Genomic DNA, 13,281 nt, shown 5'->3' with positions numbered 1-13,281 from the left:
GGGTGGGAGCTTGTGGGGGAGAGGCTCTCTGTTCCCAGGGTCCGCAACCTCTATGACTCTTTGACTCCACAGGGTGTGTGTGTGTGCTCCTCTGCGGTCATGAGGTCCCTGTTCTCTGCTGCCATTGTGTATGGAAGACAGTTGCAGGAGGACATGGAGGGCACCAGAATGCCAGCAATGTAGCAAAGGGCATGGTGGGCGTGGCTAGATGGGTGGGTGGCTGCTGCAATAAGGGCCCTGTGTCACATGCAAGACCAATGTTTGTCCCATGCAGTGTAACCTCTTATTTGAGGCTATAGCCATGCAGCCAGATGTCCCCATTTGTGGTGATGCAGCACGTTACGAGTTGCCTTTTGCCCATCTTGTGCTGTGGTCAAGGGGTTTGAGAGCAACTGTGTGGACCAGTTAGGGAGGGTTCTAGAGCTGCCTCCACCTTCTCTTTGTCCCTGTCAGGTTTTCTAACCAGTCATGCAAGAGGTGAGTGCTTTGCTGGGTATCTGTCTGGCTGGTGTTTTGCCAAAATCCCAGTCCAAACTTTGCCTGGAGAATCTATGCCCACTTGAAGCTAATTAGCTCCACTTTGTTCCCCAACAATGGTCCTAGTTCTGCACTGCTGGATCCCACCACCAGGGTAGCTCGCCTGTTCAACTTGCAGAGGTCCTCCTTCCTCCCCTCTACTGCCAGCAGCTTCTCCAACCACCACAGCAACAACTTGGTCCTCAGCACATCTTGGGAGTGCCAGCCACACACTATTTTCCAGCAGTTTCTGTTCCAACAATCCTCAGAAGTCCATTTGTCAGTTAGTCCATCAGCCAGTCCTCAGTCCATTCATCCATAGTGCTCTCTGTCTCTCCAAACTCTCCCTTCTTCATGTGCTGCTTTTATTCCTTAATGACCTGGTTGCCTCTAGTGGCTGCAGCTGAGAAGCATGCCCACTGCTAGTTAGAGCCCTGGGGTTAACACTATGCTTGCCTGCCAGAGCAAGGGGGCCACTGTTGACATCACAACCCACCTCCTTGAGGGATCTTGTGCATTTCCATTACAGTTGAAACAGAGACGCCTGCGTTGGCTCAGTCATGTTGTGAGAATGGATGATGGCCGGATCCCAAAGGATCTCCTATATGGTGAACTCGTGCAAGGAAAGTGCCCTACAGGTAGACCACAGCTGCGATACAAGGATATCTGCAAGAGGGATCTGAAGGCCTTAGGAGTGGACCTCAACAGGTGGGAAACCCTGGCCTCTGAGCGGCCCGCTTGGAGGCAGGCTGTGCAGCATGGCCTTTCCCAGTTTGAAGAGACACTTGGCCAACAGACTGAGGCAAAGAGGCAAAGAAGGAAGGCCCATAGCCAGGGAGACAGACCAGGGACAGACTGCACTTGCTCCCAGTGTGGAAGGGATTGTCACTCCCAAATCGGCCTTTTCAGCCACACTAGACACTGTTCCAGAACCACCATTCAGAGCGCGATACCATAGTCTTTCGAGACTGAAGGTTGCCAACAACACCTATCTTGTTTGGCTCCCAGCCTGCACCTTCTTGCATGGGGTACTAGTGCCCTGCCTTCCCTGAGTGCTGTTGCGGCACTCCTTGTGACTTGTCCTAGTCCATCCCCTGGCAAAAGGGGTTCTTTCAGCTAGTCTCGTCTCGCACAGGGACTCCAACTCTTGCTATGGGGAGCCTTACATATTTATCTCACATGGCTGCCCTCTTCCAAGGGTGCCATCTTCCATCATTTGCTTTGATGGGGTCAAAGATGTATCTCTTAGGAGTGTGTGTGTGTTTGATAGAGAGGGAAGGGGGTGCATACAGGGATTTGAACCCTGGGTGCTGGGATTCCTAAGAGGTCTGTGTTCCACCCTCTTTGCTGTCATTGGGGCATGACTCTACACCTGTTAACCCTTCCTGTTTTTGTGTTGCTCATTCCTAGAGGCTGTTGGAGGCCATCATCCCAGCAAGGTCTACTCATTGGCCCTGTGCCTACCCCCATCCTCTACTTGGTTCACCCTGGTGGCACTTTTCTGGACACCAGCATTGGGGCTGGGCGGATATGGTGATTGGCTCCTTACATGTTGGGCTGATGTCACACTAATGTTGGGCTGTGACTGCTTTGCTTTCTAGCATTGCTAGCATTGCTAGGAGGTCTGTGCCAATGGGGCATTGCTTGGGCTCTACGGTTCCCCTTTGTGCTGGTTGGGCTTTGGAGATGATGTGGTGTCAGCATAAGATTGGGCTGCACTCTAACATTTGAATGCTAGCAAATGGTTGGTTAGTGGTGGTGGTTCTTTTGTGGAGTCACTATTTCAGTTTTTCTTCTCCATAGTTGGCAACCTTCAGTCTCGAAAGAGTCTGGTATCGCGCTCTGAATGGTGCTTCTGGAACAGCGTCTAGTGTGGCTGAAAAGGCCAATTCGGGAGTGACAATCCCTTCCACACCGGGAGCAAGTGCAGTCTGTCCCTGGTCTGTCTCCCAGGCTATGGGCCTTCCTTCTTTGCCTCTTTGCCTCAGTCTGTCAGCCAAGTGTCTCTTCAAACTGGGAGAGGCCAGGCTGCACAGCCTGCCTCCAAGCAGGACGCTCAGAGGCCAAGGTTTCCCATCTGTTGAGGTCCATTCCTAAGGCCTTCAGATCCCTCTTGCAGATATCCTTGTATCGCAGCTGTGGTCTACCGGTAGGGCGCTTTCCCTGCATGAGTTCTCCATAGAGGAGATCCTTTGGGATTCGGCCATTATCCATTCTCACGACATGACCGAGCCAACGCAGGCATCTCTGTTTCAGCACTGCATACATGCTAGGGATTCCAGCTCATTCCAGGACTATGTTGTTTGGAACTTTGTCCTGCCAGGTGATGCCGAGGATGCGTTGGAGGCAGTGCATGTGGAAAGCGTTCAGTTCTCTCTCATCCTCTCTCTCCATTACCCACAACCCCCCTCTTTCCCCCTGCAGTTTTCCATGCCCCGCAATCTCCCTTTCTGCCCCTCCACTCCTGCATCATCCCATGAGGGCTGGGCGATAAGAATAGGCCTTCAGTTTGGCTGTACTTGTCCTAAGAGGCGCCCAAACAGCTACCGGGTAGATGGGACTCGTCAGCCTGGGAAGGCAGCTCATCTAAGAGAAGGAAACTCTTTCTTCTCCATGTGCCAAAATATCTGCCAACAGGGCATTCAGGAAGTTGCTATAGCCAATTTCCTCCTTCATATCTGTACTGCAGGAAGAGAGGAGTGATCGTATCTCATTCGGACTTTGACGGGGAGAGGCTGCAGGAGTTTTCCTTGATCTGAATGCCTTCCTCACTGGATTTTTCCAATGCAAAGATCCTGGGAACTGTAATTTGCTAGCATTTCAGGGCAGTTAACTCTACAAGCACCCTGTTGGTAGGCCTCTGAGACCTGATGAAGTAGCCCTTCCTGCTATTGCTACTATGGAAAAGAGAGCTTAATCTTTAAAGAGAGTTGGTTGGGGTCCACTCAGGAGTGACTCAAGCTGAATTTCAGGGAGACAGACTCAAATGTTTCTCATCTCATTGTTTCCAAATGAGATGATCAGCACTTCACTTACAACCGCTCTGATTCCCAAATGTTACAGCATCACTAACTACAGGCCATTTCAAGCTGTTATTTTCAGTGGCTTATATTCTCGTGAATAAATACATCTTGACCAATAGATATTTTTATTTACTTTAATTTTTTTGCATTAGTATTTTAATACTAATTAAAATACTTTAAAATAGGGCAGGAGGTCTGGTCTAGAGGGTAGAGCCTCCATTTGCCTGAAGATAACATCCACAAGGTCGCCAGTTCGAGGCCACCGGCACCGTGTGAACTTGAAGCAGCTGACAAGCTGAAGCTGAGCTATTCCATCTGCTCTGAGCGTGGAAGGATGGAGGCCAGGATGGAGGCCAGATCAGAACGAAACATCTGAATTGTTGTGGCTCTTGAAAGATAGAGCCTTCTTTCAATTGTAAAAATCCCTACGGGGATTTAAATTAGCCTGCCTATGTAAACCACCTTGAATAAAGCCTTGAATAAAGACCAAGAAAGGCGGTATATTATTATTATTATTATTAAATTGTGATGGTCGCAAGCGCCTTGGTAGAAAGGCATTCTATTTTAAATGTTGTAAAGCATATCAATACATATGCACAAGCACTTCCTGTTCAAAAGCAACCTGGCCAATGAGTATGTGTGTATGCTGACATATTGATTAAGGTTTGCATAAAGCCTAATAGCATAATAGTCAGCCCCTTTTGTTGGGAATGTCTCAACAATGGAACATGCTTCAAATGGAAACACTAGCAGGACAGTCTGCTTGGGTTGTGGACAATGTTTTTTTTGCAAGTTCCACTGAACCTTGGCCTAACATATGTTCATAGGCATATTCTGCTCTTCTTCTAGGAAACTGAGTGGTATTTTAATCCTTTATTCAACAGTGAGGTGCATTAAACTGAAAGAAGATACTTGGCCAAAGCCACCAAATATGTTGAGACCTGAATTTGACTTCTCTGTGTCCAAATCTGGCATGTCACCACACTGTTTCTTTGGCAGTAGTAAGAGATTTGGAAAGGGTAGTTAAGGGTAGAGAATTAAGGGGGTAATCATTAAGGGGGTAATTAAAATGGTAAGTGGTAAGGAGGCAATTAAGGAGTAAGTGAAGCAGAAGCCAGAAGGAAAAATAAGAATAGCAATGGAAGACCATGGTGGGTATGTCCTGGGTCTTCAGTGGTGGTAAAAATACAATTAAATTCAATACACAGCCATTTTCTGCCCTTTAAATTGCATCAGAATCTGCTACCAAAAGTGGAATGTCTTGCCTGATAGGATAGACCAAGATGGAGTCCTTTTCACTCTCTTTAAAGCATTTATTAAGCATCAGACCAGGTGTGTAAATCCTGTGAAAAATCTTAGGATTGAATTTTTCTTAGTCTTCTTAGAAGATTGTTTAGCTTGTGGCCAGTGAATGTTTGAATTGCAGGGTGGGGGTAGGTGAGTGTGTTCATTCCTGAATCTGTTGATGGTTCCTTTGTTTCCCACAAAGTGCATTTTTCTTATGGCTGTGGTATCCATATATTATTAACTGAAAATAATTCTTATTTAGGCTACAGGACTTCTCTTCTTCTAATGAGAATCTGGGCTACCATCTGGCAAAAGAGTTGTCTGTGTTCATCTTGATAAACACTTGGTATATTGTGTTTTATTGGGAGGGGTGTGTATGTTCTTGAGATATTGCCAGGGTTTTCTGCTTAGAACTAATAGGATAAAGTCAAGGGGTAGCTACCCTTTGTAACTGTGATGAGAAAACAAACTCTAATGTGACAATCCCCATTGAAAACTTAGAGTCCTTCTTTTTTATAAGCCTGTAAACACAATTTCTTTCCTTTCCCACAGCAGTGAGATATTTAGACAGCTGAGATAGAGATGTCAGTATAGGTCCAGAATAAGGAAGCTGCAGTGCAAATTTTTGTTTCTGGATGGTGGTCCTTGAAAGACCCACTCTGAAGATTTACCACGTCCTTTGAAGGTGTACAAATCTAACTTTAATTTATGGTGCATTTAATTACTTTATCCAATGGAGGCAGGCTGTGCAGCATGGCCTTTCCCAGTTTGAAGAGACACTTGGCCAACAGTCTGAGGCAAAGAGGCAAAGAAGGAAGGCCCACAGCCAGGGAGACAGACCAGGGACAGACTGCACTTGCTCCCGGTGTGGAAGGGATTGTCACTCCCAAATCGGCCTTTTCAGGCACACTAGACGCTGTTCCAGAACCACCATTCAGAGCGCGATACCATAGTCTTTCGAGACTGAAGGTTGCCAACATGATCCAATGGTCAAATGGGTGGTACTGAACTTTAAAAAAAAAGAAAAAGAACAGGGTGTCCTGGAACACCCTCCAAACAGAACCCCCCCTTTTTTTATTCCCAATTGTATTCAAATGCCTGGCGATGCTATCAGAATTCCTCCACAGTGTCCCTGACATACCATCTTCTCAGAACTTCTCTTGTTTTACAAAGCTGATGGCTGTTATGTCAATATCCAGTTCAGAAGGATTTCTGAGCCCTGGCAAAACCACCCAGCATTTGGTTTTAGCACCATCTAGAGGATTATGAAAGGACTGCATGTTAGAAATCTGAAAGTCAAAGTTTACTGACAGTGTCCAAGGCAAACTTTTTGCTCCACTCAGAAGCTAGTACTGCGGAAGTTACTGAGGATGACATTGGGAGGCTGGTGTAACTGTGGGATAGGAGTAGACTCTTATTAAAAAGTGTATTTGTAATAACAAAGAACTCTTCTAAAATTATCTCTCTAGATATGCAATTGCCTGAGTTGGATGTCATTATTGGATGTAATGTGACGTTGCGTGTGCTCTCGCCATGACACAGATTTGTACATAACCTGTACAAATACATGTCTAATCTTTGCAATGTTTTAACTCTCAAATACCTTTGGGGGGGAGGTAAACTTAATACTCACAGTGTTAAGGTAGGAATTTATAGGATTTGGTGTAAGGATTGAACAAGCACTCTTAAGAGTCAGCACTCTTGCTTTCAGTCAGTGATGTCCACATACACTAAAAAGCCACATTTGTTAAACTCAGTACCCAACAAGGCTGCTGAGTTACTTCACAGAGGTGTAGAGTCCTTGCCCTTTCTGTATCACAGTATCCTATAGATCTTTCATTAGGGTTGCTAAGTTCAAACATCTCTGATAACTAAAGCAGGACTTGGGATGGGTTTGGGGTGGAGCATGTAGGATTCAAAGAATGATATTGATTGCAACAGCTACAGTGTCTGGTTCAGACAAATTTAAGCATATTGTAGGATCTGCAGTGGATGTGAAATCCCCATGTCTGCTGCGACCATGTCATCCCATTCCTCTGCTGATACTCGACCTGCTTACCTTGGCTCAGCAAAGCCATTAGGTGGGGAGATAGTAGCTGTCTGGGGCTGCACATCCTTGCAGCTCTCTTTGCAACTGCAGGTACAATGTTCTTGTGTTAGCTTTGAGTGTGGGCGGGGGAGAAACAGTTCAACAAAACTGGCTCTTTAGTGTATGTGGACTACACTGTGAAGACGCGCACATCACTGGCTGAAGGCAAGAGTGCCGACACTTATTCAAAAGCCTGAGTCAAAGTTCTAACAACCAGCTCCACATTCTGGATAAACACACAAATGCCTGGTACTGTGTGGCATAGCTATAAAACCCAGATTTATTTATTTATATTTGGTTAGTAACACTAGTTAGCAAGCTAGGAGGGAACTGACAGAGTGTCATTTTAAAAAAAGTGCATCCAAGTGTTAAATGGTTTGGGAACCTCTGCACTAGACCAGTGGCATAACTAGAGGGGTGCAAAGCACTAAATTTTGCAGGGAGCGTCACCAGGGCATGCAAGCGTATGCCTCCATTTTGCTCCCCCCATCTGGCATGGCTTTGAAGGGGAGAGGGAGGGACCATTTGCACGCTGCAGTGCAGCTCCTTGCAAAACTTAGCGCTTTGCATGCCGTCTGGCTATGCCACTGCACTAGATCATATTTATGACTGCATTTGCACCACAAGAACGGCGCGAAATGGCTCGATGATGTCTACTGACGCTGGACCAGGGTCTCTGATCTAAATGTAGCTGTTTTGAGGCAAGCAACACTTCATTTCAAATTTTACTTTTTTGGCAGGTTAACTGCAAGTGCCCCGGGCTTATGGGTGGTTCCGCCTACCTTAAGACAGATCCACTTTCAACAACACGAGCTCGGCTGGCAACAATGAATGTCAGGCTCCTTGCCCTGGGGGCAATTTTACTCTTGGCATTGTGCACTGAAAACTGTCAGGCAGCACAACTTGTACCATTTTCAAGAGTTTCGATGGCTGATTTTGGAGTTGTTCAGAAGGCAGTAGGATAGGTTTTTGGCTCTGCTTGGCAGGTGTGCATGTGTTCCTCTGCTGTCAGGATGTTAAGCTCTTTTAAAAAAAAAAATCCAATTGCCTTATATATGTATATTTTTTTAACAGCAAACAATCAATCAGCAAGGTGGATTTTTTTCCTTATCAGTTCTCCAACAGCCTAAATGGCGACTGTGGAAAATGGAATGGAAATTGACAATTAAAAATGAATTACCATTTCATTTTTACCTTTAAAGCAGGGGTGCCCAAACCCCGGCCCTGGGGTCACATGCGGCCCTCAAGGCCTCTCAATGCAGCCCTCAGGGAGCCCCCAGTCTCCAATGAACCTCTGGACCTCCGGAGACTTGCTGGAACCCACACTGGCCTGACACAACTGCTCTCAGTGTAAGGGTGACTGTCTGAGCTCTCCCATGAGCTGTGGGATAAGGGCTCCCTCCACTGCTTGTTGTTTCACGTCTGTGATACAGTAGCGGCAGTAAAAGAAAGGCCAGCCTTGCTTTGTGCAAGGCCTTTTATAGGCCTTGAGCTATTGCAAGACCTTCATTCATTCAACTAAGTTCATCTTTAATATATTCATTTATGTAGACTTATGTAAATTTATTCAAATTTTCAACGTAAATTAATTCTTCCCCCCCCCCCGGCCCCCAACACAGTGTCAGAGAGTTGATGTGGCCCTCCTGCCAAAAACTTTGGACACCCCTACTTTAAAGAGAAGCTACTGCAGTGCGATGATCACCTGCTGGCAGACAAGGTAGTGCTGTCAGGGTGCAGGCCATTCTCAAATGTCTGTGTTCCTTCTTACCCCAGATACGAAAGTGCTTCACAGCCACCTCATTCCTGCTCTCAGTACAATGGCTTTAGCCTTACTTAGTGCCAACAGTGGTGAGAACCATTATCAAAGACTCCTGAGAGCTAGGCTATGTGAAGGAGGAGAATCGCAAGGTGCAACCGTCTTTTTGTTTGTTTTGTATTGATACTGGCTCGTTGGTCAGAACAGCCTCCCAAAGTGCCTGAGAATTTAAATCCTAAGAATGTCCAATATATTAAGTAGGGGTGTGTTTTCTAGTCTAGAGCAGGAGTGCCCAAACCCCAGCCCTGGGGCCACTTGCGACCCTCAAGGCCTCTCAATGTGGCCCTCAGGGAGCCCCCAGTCTCCAATGAGCCTCTGGCCCTTCGGAGATTTGTTGGAGCCCACACTGGCACAATGAACTTCTCTCAGCATGAGGGCGACTGTTTGACCTCTTGCGTGAGCTGTGGGATGAGGGCTTCCACCACTGCTTGCTGTTTCACAACTGTGATGCAGTAGCGGCAGCAAAGGAAAGGCCAGCCTTGCTTTGTGCAAGGCCTTTTATGGGCCTTGAGCTATTGCAAGACCTTCATTCATTCATATAAGTTCATCTTTAATATATTCATTTATGTAAACTTATGTAAATTTATTCAAATTTGAAATGTAAATTAATTCTTTTTTCCCCCAGCCCCCGACACAGTGTCAGAGAGATGATGTGGCCCTCCTGCCAAAAATTTTGGACACCCCTGGTCTAGAGCAGCCATTTTCAACCACTGTGCCATGGCACACTAGTCTGCCGCGAGTGGTCCACAGGTGTGCCACAGGAATTTGGGAAGATCATTTATTAATAGGGCCAATGGGAATGTGAGCCCCCCACTGGCAGTATGGTGTGCCTTGTCAGTTGCCAAAAACCTGATGGTGTGGCTTGACAATTTTAGTGCCTTGTCAGTGTGCCATGAGAAGAAAAATGTTGAAAATCACTGCTCTAGAGAAGGGGACAGGAGACTGGTCATAAAGATGCCAGTTCAGAGAAACAATCCCTCAAAATGGTTGCTTTTCAAATCATGCTGAACTACGCTACTTCGGTATGTGGATGGAGGATGACTTATTTGAATAAACACAGGGCTGGCCCACCCATGAGGCCAACTGAAGTGGTTGCCCCAGGCAGCAGTTTGGTGGGGGTATCCATCTCTGCTTGCCTGCTTACTTCCACCACTGCTGCCACTCCCCAGATTGGAAAGGTAGAGGGGGACAGACAGGAAGAGGAAGTGCAGAGGGGAGGATAGTGCTCAGCTAGAATACGGGAGAGTTGGAGGAACAGAGGATGGCACATCGTTGGGAAAAGGGGGGCAGCACTTGGTGTACCGCCTCAGGTGTCATTTAGGGCTGGCCCAAGACCACCTCCGTGGCATAGAATGCCTCTATGTGCCACCCCCTGCACAGGGACTCAGATGAGGGGAGCTGAGATGGAAGGGGTGTGAATGTGAAAGGGGGGGACTACAGTGGGTTTGCAACTTTGTGCGAAGTGATGCTCAGGCTTCAGATTTCCAAGCTAGGTAGAATGAGTAGGGGTCCCGAGTGAGGCTGCAGCAGGCTCTGTCCTGACATATGTATGTTTAAACACACATATGTGAGCCTGTATACATATAAGTGTACATGGGTGTACATGGGTATAGGCTCATGCTTCAGATGCTGAAATTGATGTGCATGGGTCAGGGGCGGAGGCAGCTGTTACTGTGATGTGCTTTTCCCCTCATGTGCTTTCATTACACAAGGTAAGAGCGTGTGAAGGATTTTGAGTAAGGCCCCTTACATCTTGAATACAATAATGTTGTGTATTGTTTGGCCACAAATTTGCGTGCCACAGTAACCTAGTTAATACTGTGTCAGTAGCTTCTACCCATGACGGACACTGTGTCTAACACATATTGTGTCTTTAAGAGCAATATGTAGACTGAAATTTCCGTGAAATTACGACTGTACATCCCACAGTAGGACACCATGCTCTTCAGTGCGCAGCTGTGTCAGAATCAATCTTGTGTGTATCAAATCAGTGTGTCCTTTATTATAAACAGTGTAATTATCACAATGTTTCTTCAGTTGTGCTCAAGGACCACTAGTGACCTGCAAAGCGAAGGCAGATTTGGACCTTCTTTCTTCAGCACTGTGGGGAGCCCAAAATGGCGGCAGTGATCCAAGTACTAAGATCAAATGGGTTCTGTTCTTAAAGGGCAGTAGGCTGAACAGCCCTGCATTTCTGAGGCTGAGCAGCTGCTGATCTGCAAGCTGGACATAGGGAAAACAGATGGTAGTCTGTGAGAAATTCTGTGGAGGATTAGTGGTCTCTTGCTCCAAAATGGTTGAGAATGTCTGGACTAGAGGCTCAAATGTGTGCATCTGATGAGAAACTGACTAGGACAAATCTGATTCTCCACAAACAGGATTCATTTTGAGAACTGACTGAGGTTTTCCATCTCCACCTTCCCCCCCTCCCCATGCTAATCTCAGGGCACAATCCTAACCCCTTATGTCAGTGCTTTCCAGCACTGGCATAGCGGTGCCAATGGGATATGCGCTGCATCCTGCAGTTGGGTGTCACTCACGGAGGCCTCCTCAAAGTCAGGGAATGTTTGTTCCCTTACCTCAGAGCTGCACTGCCCTTATGTCAGTGTTGGAAAGCACTGACATAAGGGGTGAGGATTGCGCCCTCAGTTAGTTACAGTTATGCTGGATTCGAAAGTGACCTTCAGTGGTGGATATTCCAGAGCAATCCTAATTTAGCAGCAGCATTTACGGTAAATGAGAGAGATGGAGAGATTGACTAAGATTTAATCTTTCAAGACAGTCGGCCGGATTTACATAAGAACAGCCCCACTGGATCAGGCCATAGGCCCATCTAGTCCAGCTTCCTGTATCTCACAGCGGCCCACCAAATGCCCCAGGGAGCAGATAACAAGAGACCTGCATCCTGGTGCCCCCCCCCCTGCATCTGGCATTATGTCGTAGCCCATTTCTAAAATCAGGAGGTTGCACAAACACATCATGGCTTGTAACCTGTAATGGGTTTTTCCTCCAGAAACTTGTCCAATTCCCTTTTAAAGGCATCCAGGTCAGATGCTGTCACCACATCGTGCGGCAAGGAGTTCCACAGACCGACCACATGCTGAGTAAAGAAATATTTTCTTCTGTTTGTCCTAACCCTCCCAACACTCAATTTTAGTGGATGTCCCCTGGTTCTGGTGTTATGTGAGAGTGTAAAGAGCATCTCTCTATCCACTTTATCCTTCCCATGCACAATTTTGTATGTCTCAATCATGTCCCCCCTCAGGCGTCTCTTTTCTAGGCCAAAGAGGCCCAAACACCGTAGCCTTTCCTCATAAGGAAGGTGCCCCAGCCCAGCAATCATCTTAGTCACTCTCTTTTGCACCTTTTCCATTTCCACTATGTCCTTTTTGAGATGCGGCGACCAGAACTGGACACAATACCCCAGGTGTGGCCTTACCATCAATTTGTACAACGGCATTATAATACTAACCGTTTTGTTCTCAATACCCTTCCTAATGATCCCAAGCATAGAATTGGCCTTCTTCACTGCCGCCGCACATTGGGTCGACACTTTCATTGACCTGTCCACCACCACCCCAAGATCTCTCTCCTGATCTGTCACAGGCAGCTCAGAACCCATTAGCCTATATGTGAAGTTTTGATTTTTTGCCCCAATGTTCATGACTTTACACTTACTTACATTGAAACGCACCTGCCATTTTGCTGCCCATTCTGCCAGTTTGGAGAGATCCTTCTGGAGCTCCTCACAATCACTTCTGGTCTTCACCACTCGGAAAAGTTTGGTGTTGTCTGCAAACTTAGCCACCTCACTGCTCAACCCTGTCTCCAGGTCATTTATGAAGAGGTTGAAAAGCACCGGTCCCAGGACAGATCCTTGGGGCACACTGCTTTTCACCTCTCTCCATTGTGAAAATTGCCCACTGACACCCACTCTCTGTTTCCTGGTCTTCAACCAGTCCCTAATCCAGGAGAGGACCTGCCGTCTAATTCCCTGATTGTGGAGTTTTCTCAGTAGCCTTGGGAATGTGTCAAACGCCTTCTGAAAGTCCAGTTATATAATGTCCACCAGTTCTCCCACATCCACATGCCTATTGACCTTTTCAAAGAATTCTATGTGTTTTGAGATTCTATCTTTGATGAGGCATTCACCATCTTACCCGGTATAGATGTTAGGCTGACCGGCCTATAGATTCCTGGGTCCCCCCTCTTTCCCTTTTTAAAGATCGGTATGACATTTGCTATGTGCTCTAATCCTCTGGCACTATGGCCATTTTGAAGGACAAGTTGCATATTTTAGTCAAGAGATCAGCAACTTCATTCTTTAATTCCTTAATAAACTCTTGGGTGGATGCCATCAGGGCCTGGTGACTTATTGATCTTTAATTTATCAATGAGGACTGAAACATCTTCTCTTTCAACCTCTATCTGACTTAATTCCTTGGTCAGGAGGGTCTGTTTGGGCAGCGGTATCTGCCTGAGGTCTTCTGCCATGAAGAAAGATGCAAAGAACTCATTAAATTTCTCTGCCATCTCTACGTTTCCTTTTA

This window comes from Tiliqua scincoides, chromosome 7 (genome assembly GCF_035046505.1).
Source record: "Tiliqua scincoides isolate rTilSci1 chromosome 7, rTilSci1.hap2, whole genome shotgun sequence".
Lineage (NCBI taxonomy): Eukaryota > Metazoa > Chordata > Lepidosauria > Squamata > Scincidae > Tiliqua > Tiliqua scincoides.
This window is presented reverse-complemented; position numbering follows the sequence as displayed.